This window comes from Miscanthus floridulus, chromosome 1 (assembly GCF_019320115.1).
Source record: "Miscanthus floridulus cultivar M001 chromosome 1, ASM1932011v1, whole genome shotgun sequence".
NCBI lineage: Eukaryota > Viridiplantae > Streptophyta > Magnoliopsida > Poales > Poaceae > Miscanthus > Miscanthus floridulus.
The window spans coordinates 113223796-113236650 of record NC_089580.1 but is presented as its reverse complement, the minus strand read 5'-3'; the positions used below and the strand labels follow the sequence as shown (position 1 = coordinate 113236650).

Genomic DNA, 12855 nt, shown 5'->3' with positions numbered 1-12855 from the left:
GGGATGGGGAGGAGAGGGGCTACGATAGACACCATTTTTGGAGCTGCCGTGGGCCGCCGCCGCACGCCGAAGGGCAACGACGGTGGCCGAAGGGGAGGCTGGGAGGGTGAGGCCCTTGGGCGCCGAAGAGGTTGCCCCCAAGTCGCCCCTGGGAGCACTTGAGGGAAGGGGAGTGAACCCAACACCCTCTCTCACGGCATACTCAAGAATGGAATCTAGAGGTAGATAGCAGGAATTTGGATACAATTTGGAAGGAAACGTGGTTGGCTCTGCGAGAATGATGACTGTTCAGGGACAAATAGTTTAGAGTTCTGTTACAGCCTAACTGCTCCCTTCCCTCTCTTCTGCTTATATAACAACGCCAACACAGACTCAGAGACTTATGCCCTCCGCAGTGTGTGGCCAAAGTAGTGCTTGGAAAGGAAAGAGAAGATATAGGAATCACTCTTCACACTACAGCTGACGACGCTTATTCTAAGTGATGCTAAGAAAAAGGAGAGCGGAGCAAGAAGAGGCAGCGCTGCCTATTCAATAAAAAAACATTTTGTGCTCTTTGTCTGGGCAAACGAGAAAGGAAGCATGTGATCCTAGCCTCTGGAAAGGTGTATTTTATTTTAAGTGGGTCCAGCCTGTACGAATAGCAACGGTGCCAATTCGTTTGCACACTGTAGCTTAGAAAGTCGATGCTTATTTTCTGATGATGGGTCCCATTTTTTCCTGGCATCGCATGCACCACTGCAGAAGGCCTTATAAGGCCGAGGCCCAAACTCAGGAAGGCCGAGGCCCAACTAGCATACCCGCTACAACTGATCTCCTAACAAAACTCTTGGAGATGCTCTAAGCATGGAGCTTGTCAAGAACATGTGTTGTTGTTGCTGCTTCTGTACCTGATGGAGCAATGCAGGAAGTGCAGCAGGTTCACAACGCCAAGGACAGCCATCAACCAGAAGAAATAGTCCAGGTGCCCCTTGTTCAGGTCGTCGGGGATCCACCCTGGTCCCCCATTGCGCGTCCTGACGGCCGCGACGGCGGCGAGCACGGCAGAGTTGAATTAGTTGCCTGCCGCCACGTCGAGCTGGGCAAGGGCCGTGCCCAGGCTCTTCATGCCGTCCGGTGACTGATCGTAGAAGAACTCGAGGATGCCGATGGCGGCGAACACCTCCCCCGCGCCGAGCACCGCGAACGCCGGCGCCTGCCACATGATGCTCATCGACGGCTGCGTGTCCGTCTCTGCGTGGGTGAGCGACAATCGCCTGGCCTCGACCAGCGCCGCGTAAACGATGCCGGCCTCGGACAGCGCGAGGCCGACGCCCAGGCGCTGCAGCTGTGACAGTCCCCGCTCCTTGCCCGTGGCGCGCCGGGCCAGCGGCACCAGCACTCTGTCGTAGATGGGTATGCAGAACATGACGCTGATGATGTTGAAGATGGCGAGGGACGCCGGCGGCACGGTGAACGGCCCGACATGGTTGTCCATGGTATGGCCTTCCTCGATGAAGGTCGACGACATCTGGGCGGTGACCGCGAAGAAGAGCACCATCGACACCCACACGGGGAACATCCGGAGCACCATCTTCAGCTCCTAAGCCTGGGACACCGTGCAGAGCCTCCATGGGCTTGTCGGACTTTTCTTGCCATCGCTGCAGGCTGGCTCTATAATGGCAGCCTTGTCAAGGAACCTGGACAGTTACACAATTTTACGATGTAAACTTAGAGAGTATTCTGACATATTTGGATGTACAACAAGTTGATCACCTGAATTGACTTGTATGCTGAATCTTGCAATGATTTCCTTCAGTTGGGGAAGGCACCTGATGCAGGGCAGAGCTGTCTTCAGGCAGCACCAAATGGTAGTTCCTGACAGCAGCAACAACCACCTGCGAGACTCTTGTCAGAGGGCTGGTACCTGTAAACCTTCCTACCGGCGACGAACACGGCAAGACCAGACAGCATGAGCGCAGTCGGGATCGCAAACCCGACTCCCCACCCAATGTTGTCCTGCACCCAGACTACCAGAGTCGCAGACAGCAGGGAGCCGATGTTGACGGAGAAGTAGTACCAGTTGAAGAAGGAGCCCTTGGTCACCCGCTCCACTGGGTCAGCCGCGTCAAACTGATCGGCACCAAGGGCGCTGACGCATGGCTTAATTCCAACATGGCACAATATGTCAAAAATTGCTCTCAACACAGTGGACAATGTTCGATTTACTACTTCAGTTTGACCATCAATTTGGTGATGACATGTAGAAAACAACAGCTTTGTCCCCCAATTTATTCCACAAAATGCGCCAAAAATAACTCAAAAATTTTGCATCGTGATCTGAAACAATAGTAGAAGATATACCATGCAAGCGAACGATTTCTTGAAAGAAAAGATCAGCAATATAAACAGCATCGTCGCTCTTATGATAAAAAATAAAATGTGCCATCTTAGAAAAACGATCAACCACCACAAAAATATTATCCCTCCCCCTCTTAGTCCTTGGCAAACCCAACATAAAATCCATAGATATATCAGCCCAAGAAGTAAAAAGAACCAGAAGAGGCATATACAATACATGTGGGTTCAACTGCGACTTTGCTTTTTGACATGTGGTGTATCGAGCCACGTACCGTTCTACATCTCGTCTCATCTTAGGCCAAAATAAATATGTGGATAGCACCTCCACTGTCTTCTTAGCTTTAAAATGTTCCATCAATCTGCCTCCATGTGCCTCCTGCAATAACAAAAGACGAATGGAGCCAACTGGAATACATAGGCGGTTAGCTCTAAACAAAAAACCATCATTTATCATAAACTTATTCCATGTACATCCCTCTCTACAATTTAGCAACACGTCCTTAAAATCAAGATCAAGCACATATTGTTCTTTTAATGATTCAAGCCCAAAAATCCAACAATCAAGTTAGGACAGCAATGTATATCGTCTAGACAAAGCATCAGCAATCACATTATCCTTCCCTTTCTTGTGTTTGATAATATAAGGAAAAGATTCAATAAATTCAACCCATTTAGCATGCCTATAATTCAGATTATGTTGAGAGCGAAGATACTTAAGTGACTCATGATCAGAATGAATAACAAATTCTTTAGGCCACAAATAATGACGCCACGTCTCTAAAGAACGGATAAGTGCATACAATTTCTTATCATACGTGGAATAATTCAGAACAGGACCATGCAATTTTTTACTAAAGTAAGCAATGTGTCTACCATCTTGCATCAAAACACCCCCAATGCCAACTCCACTAGGATCACATTCTAGCTCAAAAGTCTTACCAAAGTTTGAAAGTTGCAGCAATAGTGCGTGTGTGAGCTTGTCCTTCAAAGTGACAAAGGACTCCTCATGTGCCTTTCCCCAATGAAACACCACACCTTTCTTTGTTAACTCATGCAACGGGACAGTAATGGTGCTGAAATCTTTGACGAAACGGCGGTAGAATCCTACAAGACCAAGAAAACTCCTCACCTGTGTGACAGTTTGGGGAGCCGACCAGCTCTTTATGGCTTCAATTTTCATCTCGTCCACCTAAGTTCCCTATGGAGTTACAACGTAGCCAAGAAAAGAAACTCGATCCGTGCAAAAGATGCACTTGTCAAGGTTACCAAATAAACGTGCATCACGTAAAGCATTAAAAACAGTTCGTAAGTGATCCATATATTTATCAAAAGACTTGTTGTAAATCAATATATCATCAAAGTAAACTACCACAAAACGACCAATAAAAGCTCTCAAAACCTCATTCATTAAGCGCATAAAAGTTCTAGGTGCATTGATCAAACCAAAAGGTATTACTAACCACTCATACAACCCAAATTTAGTTATAAACACGATTTTCCATTCATCTCCAAGTTTCATTCTAATTTGATGGTAGCCACTTCGTAAGTCAATCTTGGTGAAAATTATAGAACCACATAACTCATTAAGCATGTCATCTAGCCTAGGAATAGGATGACGATACTGAATAGTAATATTATTTATGGCTCTACAATCAACACACATACGCCAAGTTCTATCTTTTTTAGGAACGAAAAGTACAGGAATGGCATAAGGACTAAGGCTTTCATGTACATACCCACGGTCCAAAAGGTCTTGGACTTACCGCTGAATTTCCTTAGTCTCCTCGGGATTGGTTCGATAGGTAGCACGGTTGGGCAAGGTTGCTCCTAGAATCAAATTGATTTGATGCTCTATCCCTCTCATAGGTGGCAGCCCCGAGGGTATCTCCGCTGAAAAAATATCCTCATACTCCTACAAAAGGTTAGTGATAGTAGGAAGCACCGAGCTAATAATATCATCAAGCGAATACATAGCTCGTTTGCATACCAAAGCATAGCAAATATCATCATCAGAAATTTCAGCAAAGTCATATTTTGTTGCAAGCATAACACCACCCTTCAATTTTATCCCTTTGGCTCTAGAAATAGGTGTAGACTTATCCTTTTTAGGTGGAAGAATAGAATTAGCAACTTGCTGATTTTTAGATTGAACATCATTCAAACTAGCAGCGCGTTCTCTATTAGCTTGTACAATTTGAGCAGGGGTCAAAGGTACCAAAGTAATTTTCTTTCCTTTATTCACGAAGGTGTATTTATTACTTCTATTATGGTGTGTAGCATCATTATCATGTTCCCAAGGACGACCCAATAAGAGTGAACAAGCTTGCATAGGTACCACATCACAATCAACGCATCAATTTCTTACGCAAGTCTCTATGATAAGAAGGAGGAACAAAATGATCACGCATAGCTATCTTAAGTTCTTCCCACGTACCAGGTAACGCATCCTGTGCAGCTAGCCCATTCCACCAAATAATGACAAAGTCCTTAAACTCACTAGTAGCTTGTCGAACTCTATGATGCTTAGGCACAAGGTGGGCACTAAACTTTTGTTCTACCGTCATCTCCCAATCAAGATATCCCTCAGCATCATAATAACCCAAAAAAGATGGTATTGTGAACTTAATCTTAGCATAAGCATCATCGGACACTTGATGATTATTACCTTGATGGTGACGCCACCCATACCTGTCATGTTGCGGCGAAGACGTCGTCGTAATCCTGCTTGTCGGAAGGCTGCTCAATCTATGTTCCCGGTGGCATCATGCATCGTGTCTTCTGGCAAGAGACCATCAGTGTTGCTGCCGGAGACATCATTGTTGACCACCACCAAAGTTTCCAACTCAGTAACCTTATAAGTTAGCATGGAAATTCTTTTGTCCAATCTCTCCATGATGTTGCCAATGTTGAGTTCAATGAGTGCGTCAGTGACGGCTTTCCTGATGGCCTCATTCATCCTTTTTTGGGCATTATCTACAGCAGCTTGCAGTTGCTCTTGGCTAACACACTCATTGAAATCCTTGAGACTGTTATCTCTAGTCTAATCACCACCTGCCATTGTAAACACAAAAACAGGAACAAACGGTAAAAGTTATCCCTACCAAATGACTACGTGGTTGCAGTGGTGTCACTTTTCATAGCAAGTGAAAGCGTCTTACCAAGCTCTTACAAAGTTCTTACCAACGCAAACAGTGGGCAGTGAAAGGATCAAGATGCCCAAGAGGGGGTGAATTGGGCTAATTCTAAATTTCTTTGCAATAATTAAGTCCTATGGTTAGCCCAATTAACCCCTTGTGCCTAGAAAGTATTTCTATTTATCTACCACACAAAAGTTTAGCAACCTATGTTCCAATCCTACTCTAGCGTGGCAATTCTATGAATGTAAATGACAAGAATTGAATTGCTCAAAGTAAAGAGAGGAGGAGGAACGCGGTGATATTTTGCCGAGATATCAGAGAGTCACCACTCCCCACTAGTCCTCACTGGAGCACCCGCGCAAGAGTGTAGCTCTCCCTTGATCCGCACAAGGATCAAGTGCTCTCTACAGGTTGATTCTTTGAAACTCCATCGCGGTGAACCACCCACAACCGCTCATAACTTGACTTGGGTCATCCACAAGCTCCGCCGGATGATCACCAAGCTCACAATCATCACCAAGCCATCTAGGTGATGGCGATCACCAAGAGTAACAAGCACAACTCTCACTTGACCATGACAAGCCTAATGAGAACGGTGGATGCACACTTTGCTACTCTTGATCTCACTAATGAGGACTCTCTTTGGGATTCTCAAATCTCAATCACCGCACTAAGACCTTACTCTTCTTGGTACTCTCAAAGGTGTTTCTCAGCTGTTGGAATGAGCAAAAGTACCCCCACACACGAATGGAGGAAGTATTTATAACCATGGATGAAAAACGAACCGTTATGTGCCTCTGCGGGGTGACCAGACGCTCTGGTCATGTTGACCAGATGCTCTGGTTAGTTCTTCCTGAACTCCAGTGTTTAAGATGTGACCGGACGCTGGACAGTGTCCGATCAACAATGACCGGACATGTTCAGTCATGATTTTCCCTCTCTAGAACCTTACTGGAGTCGACCGGACGCTGGAACTCAGCGTCCGGTCACTTCACCTTAGCGTACGGTCGCACCAGATGATTTCACCTTGATCAAATGAACTGACCGGACTCTGTGCTACCGTTCGGTCACACCGAAGCTAGTGTTCGGTCAGTATTTGACCCTCCATTCACTTCCAACTCTCGATCATATGTGAATGAAGTTTGCTCCAATGGATCTAAGGGCTTTTTAGGAGCTACCTAGTGCTAGGTTTAGCAAGTGTGCACCACACCTAACCCACTAGACTCACCTAGGTCAAACTACCTGCCCATACCCCCCTTAAAAGTATGGCCAAAGGAAAACAAAGTCCTAAACTACTCTAAGTGTCTCTTTAACTCCAATCGACACTTAGAACTAGTTCATCCCTAACCTTGTTGTCCATCCTTTGAAAACCAAAACAATTTCCATCATAGGGGCATGACCATAATGATAGCCCAATCGATCTCCATTACCATGACCTAACTTAATTGCCTCTACAAAACACACCTTAGTCATAGTAATCACGTATTGTCATTAATCACGGAAACCCAACTAGGGGCCCAGATGCTTTTAATCTCCCCCTTTTTGGTGATTGATGACAATACCACCTTGAGTATGTGAAAGAGTTGAGGTTTTTAACAGGCTTGGTTCATATAAGTTTTTGACAATAAGAACAAAGGAGTTAGGCAAGCTTATATGACCCAAGCCAACATGATGTACTCAAAAGATATGAAATAAGCATGAGTACAAGTAATAAAGCTCATTTGCATCGGAGTAAAACATGGAAGCAAAGCAAATGAGCATAACACAAGTGATATGACATATAAAAGATTCAAAGTAGAGAGCACGCATGTCAAATATCACGATCACGTAGATATCACTGTCACATAAATATAGTTTAATGCATGAAAGTAAACACACACAAATGCATAATAGTGTATCACACATAAAAACCAAATATAATAGAATACTAAGCTCCCCCTAGATAAGTAGTCACTCCCCCTAAGTCTAACATACTCGATCCCTCTCCCCCTTTAGTGTCAAACACCAAAACCTAAGGGTCGGTTGGCGGGGCAGTAGCGGACGAGTTGGGCGTTGAGGTACGAGGAGCGAGCTAGAACTATGTGCCATCATCATCTAACCCTGAGCTCTAAGCTGTCTAACCTTGTGTAGCTGGAAGCGATGCTAAAGCGGTCTAGGTCAGATCAGGGACTAGAGCAGCCATAGACTGTGCAGGTATCACTAAAGCAAGCGGCTCTGATGATGCAATAGAAGATGGGAGCGTCTCTATAGTCCCAGTAATAGGTTCAACTATAGAAGGACCTAGGACATGTAAATATGGCAGAGAAGGTTGCCCTATCAACTCACTAAAAGTCACTCTAAGGTTCCTAGAGACTGAGGTATCTGGCACTAGAAGCGAGGAAGTCTAAGCCAGTGTGAAGCCCGTCTGAAGAGGTGTGAACTGTAGGGCTAGCACTAGCGAGGCAAACCACTAGAACACCTGCTCTGTAGGTGAAGCAAACTGTGCTGTTGGTTGTCCCTGACTCTGAAGCCCACTAGGCTATAAAGCTAGAGTCATAAAAGTAGTGGTAGGCTGACCAAGCTAGGGTGAAGGCTGTGGTAGTGGAGCCCCAATAGCTGTCACAACATGCTGCATAAACCCAAGTAGCTACTGCTGCATGAGAAGCTACTGCTGATGCATGGCCTGCTGCTGTTGCTGTATAGCCTGCTGCTGCTGTTGGATTGCCTGTTGCTGTTGCTAGAACTCATCCTGCCTAGTCTAGAACTGTGTGAAAGTAGCGGCGGTCTCCTGTGCCTAGCGAGCCTGATCCTGCCTCATCTGCTCAAGGATAGCAAGTAGAGCGGGGTCTGTCTACGGTGTAGGTGAAGCTAAACTAGAACTATCGGCCTCATGGTCATGTCGACATGGAGGCATCTGAGGAATAGGTTGTTAGTCATCATCTGAGCTGTCACTGGGGTCGCTCGCAACAATCCCCTCCTACTGAGCATCAAGCTGCTCCTCCTATATAGCTGCTATGCTCCTGATGGTCTCATCCTGTTGAGCTACAGTCTCTGGCACCTCTGGACGTCGGCTAGGCTGGATGGGTGTCTTCACTGCACTATGACGGATCATCTGAGTCATGTTGTATGCAGAGAACTCTGTAGTAGCACCACTATACTCTGCCAGCATCTCTAGTGGCCTCACAGTAACTGCCCTATGGATCAGGAATGTAACCTAGTGAGCATATGGTAGCTGCCTATGACCCCTGAACCCCTCTGCAATAGTATCCTCCACCTCTGATAGAAGGACATCCCAAATGTCAAACACTCGCTGCTACATTAGAGAGTTCAGGAACCATAACTGTATGCGAGTCAAGCCCTCATGATACCCCATCCTCGGAAGCAGTGTTCTCCTCATAATAGCATCCAGCACTCTAGCTTGACCCCTCGCCGAATGGCTCTGTAAAACAATGGCGGACTAGATCTGTAGGGGGCACAAGACCTTCATGAGGGCGTCTAGGAGGCGTTGTCTGTCCATAGGAAACCTCATGTAGCCGAATGGGCTACTCCTGAAGCCTGAGTATCTCTCTGACCCTAGTGCTCGTTAGCCTATAACCTCTGCCTCTAAATGCAAAGTGTATAAATCTTTGTTGCGGGTCAATCCAGAGTGTAGCATAGAACTGATGGACCCAAGATGGAACATGTAAGTCTGTCTGTCCAAGTAAATCTGTCAGGCCTGGCAGGTAAGCTAGGTAAGGGCGAATATGCTCTCTAGTTGCTGCTACAATGGTCTCAATGTTGCACACCCTCTGAGATCTGAATACTGCCCCACTGTTAAGATATGCATTATAAAAGTCTTCCTATAGAGGTGTGTAGAAACCCTTTGAAGCACGCTCATCCCGCCTCGGTGGAAACCACTGCTCAAAGTCCACAAATCTAAGTTGTTGCACCTACTTGGCCGTGACGGCCCTCAAATCCAAGTGAGTCACTAGAGGCGGACCCTGTAGTCTAGGCGATGACATGAACCCCTCTGCTGTGTCTCTGACCTTAGTGTGACTAGAGCACGGGTATGACCAGAGCGGCGAAGCTGTGGCTAAGGTGCCTGCTCTGTCTCCTCGGTCTGCTCTCCCTCCTAAGTCTGCTCTACTGGTTGTGGCTGCTACAGAGGCTCCCCCTGAGACTGACTCTCATTAATAGCGATACATTGTCCTCCAACCATGAGAGTCCCAGCTAGACCACCATGACAGTGCTCAATCTGCTCAAGTGCAGCCCTCGTAGATGGAGAGAGCTGATCTGCAATGACAACACCACTCCGAGCACCTCTTCTCTCTATGCGCTCTATGGCCTCTACAACTATGGCTGCTCTCATTGTATCTACATCAGGATACTTGCGCTTCCTCGATGCTAGCTTCTTTGTCACCTTGCCTTTTGCATCTATAGGTTGGTGAGGTGGGGGCCTCAGATCCTCATCACTGGGACCACCTCCGACATTCTTGACACGAGTCATCTGATGGATCTGAAAAGAATAACTATCACTGATGAAGATCAACAACCAACTGTCACTTCTAAGGCTTGGCCTCGATCCGTACTCGTGAGCTTGACCTCGAGTTAACTGACAACTGCTAATGGGACCACAATGGCACTGACTCGCTGCACGATAGAATAGATAGGATATACAAATAAATACAATATATCTAGAGATACGAAACCCTAAGAAAGCAAGCAATGGATACGAAATTGGAAACGAGGGCTTGCTACCTGATGAATCGGTGAACCATAAAGCAGAGGAATGACACGTGGGGAACCACTGGGAATCCTAGGGTTAAGGTACGCTGGTCGGCGTGGATGGGCTGTGGAGATCCAAAGTGGGCATTGGAGATGCTTGTGAAGGCAATAGGGATTTCGGTGAGGCACTAGTGGCAGCGCTGGCAATGCTGGCGGTGCTTAGGGCACAAGCTCGGTGGTGACTAGCATGGTGGCGGCGCTGGAGCAGAGCATGGTGGTGTAGGATTGCTGCGGGTGGCACCGGGTAGTGCTAGGGCATAGGTGCGACGGCGGCGCTGGAGCTATGCGAGCATGCTGTTCGGTGGCGCTGACGTGGGGAGGTGCAGGCATGAGCAGCGCTGGCATGGGAGCAGGGTGCTGGAGATGATGCGGTGGCTAGGGCGCGGCGTGGTGGCTCGGGATGGCAAAGACGGCATGGATGTGGCCTTAGGTCATGGTGATTGGATTATATGGGTGGCCCCCAATGAGACAGAAAGGGAAACATAGAAGAAGTCCTAAAACCACATGTTTTCTACTGACCGGACGCTCTGGTGGTAGCAACCAGATGCTGGGTGGCAGCATCCGGTCGATTCCAGAGAGGTCCAAAACCCCTTGAATCATGACCGACGCGTCAGGTGAACCCTGACTGGATGCAACCAGAGTCCGGTGCAAGCAATCTCCTTCGTCTTCGATCGACCAGACGCTGGATCACCATCTGACCGGACGCTGGGAAAGCACTATTCTAGCATCCGGTCACTCCTTCTCGGCAGTAGTTCACCTCCTATGAACTGACCAGACGCTGGACATTAGAGTCCGGTGCAGCGTCCGGTCACCCATTTTCTAGCAAATCTTCAAAGTCCTTCGTGCTGCCTGTTCCCAATCAAGTCCCAACTTCAGTGAGATCCCAATAAACAACAATTGGGACTGATGTGAGTGACCTCTCTCAAACCCTCAAAATTTCAAAATATTTTTCCTTAGGCTATAATTCTTTTTAAGAAAATAGGCAATAAGAGGGCAATTTAAGATAAACGACAAAGCAACATTCATGCATATGCAATGCAATACTTGAAAGTAAATCTAGTTGCTTGTCAAGTTTAATCCAAGGTTAAGCTTCTTCACATGCTTTTCAGCGATTATCTTAACCATGTTAGACAAGCCCTATATGCATTACCATAAAAAGTAAACATGTTGTATATTACAATGCAATGCAAGAGACAACACAAGCTCATTTTTTTAGTGAAGTTACTAAAATCAAGAACATTGAGCTCATTTCGCAATCGACAAAAAGTCGCCTCATCTAACGGTTTAGTGAAGATATCCGCCAATTGATCCTCGATCCTTACACCTTCTAATGAAATATCATTCTTTGCAACATGATCTCTAAGAAAGTGATGGCGGATATCAATGTGCTTGGTGCGTGAGTGTTGAACTAGATTATTTGTAAGTTTTACCGCACTTTCATTGTCGCACAAAAGAGGCACTTTTTCTAGAACTACACCATAGTCTAGCAAAGTTTGTTTCATATAAAGAATTTGTGCACAACAAGCACCCGTGGCAATGTATTCCACTTCGGTGGTGGACAAGGCCACACTATTTTGTTTCTTGGAGGACCAACACACAAGTGATCTACCAAGCAAATGGCACCCTCTAGATGTGTTTTTTCTATCCACTTTGCAACCGGCATAATCTGAATCAAAATAATTCAAATATAGCTCCTTTGGGATACCAAAGGTCAATGTTTGGTGTGTGCTTAAGATACCTAAGGATTCTTTTAATGACAATTAAATGAGTTTCCTTAGGATTAGCTTGAAATCTAGCACACATACACACACTAAACATGATGTCGGCCTAGATGTGGTTAAATATAACAAGCTACCAACCATAGAGCGGTAGAGAGTTTGATCAACTGTGTTACCTCCCTCATCTAAGTCGAGATGTCCATTAGTTGGCATTGGTGTCTTGATTGGCTTACATTCATCCATCTTGAATCTCTTGAGAAGATCATTTGTATATTTCTCTTGAGAGATGAAAATTACTTCTCTCATTTTCTTGACTTGAAAACCAAGAAAGAATGTAAGCTCTCCAATCATTGACATCTCAAACTCCTTTGATATCAATTCACCAAACTCTTTGTAAGAATCTTCATTTGATGATCCAAAGATGATATCATCAACATACACTTGACAAATGAAGATATGCCCATCAAGCTTCTTGGTGAATAGTGTGGTGTCGACCTTCCCAATGGTAAAGCCCTTCTCAATGAGGAAGTCCTGAAGACGCTCATACCAAGCTCTTGGGGCTTGCTTAAGCCCATATAACACCTTGGACAACCTATAAACATAATTAGGATATCTAGGGTCTTCAAACCCAGGAGGTTGATCAACATAGACTAGTTCATTAATAAAGTCATTTAAATATGCACTTTTCACATCCATTTGATATAGTTTCATGTCATGATGTGATGCATATGCAAGGAGGATACGAATGGCTTCTAGTCTTGCAACCGGTGCAAAGGTCTCTCCAAAATCCAAACCTTCAACTTGAAAGAACCTTGATCATCTTGCTTATTGCGAAACACCCACTTTGTTCCAATGACTCTAGCACCTTTTGGTCGCTCTTCAAGAGTCCAAACTTTATTGTGGGTGAAGTTGTTCAACTC

The 12855-nt window shown here is 45.8% G+C and overlaps 1 pseudogene; it reads right to left on the bottom strand.

Annotated features, from left to right (window-relative positions):
• Window positions 1–772: 772 nt before the first annotated feature.
• Window positions 773–10562, bottom strand: LOC136461641 (protein NRT1/ PTR FAMILY 8.3-like; annotated as a pseudogene).
• Window positions 10563–12855: the final 2293 nt, after the last annotated feature.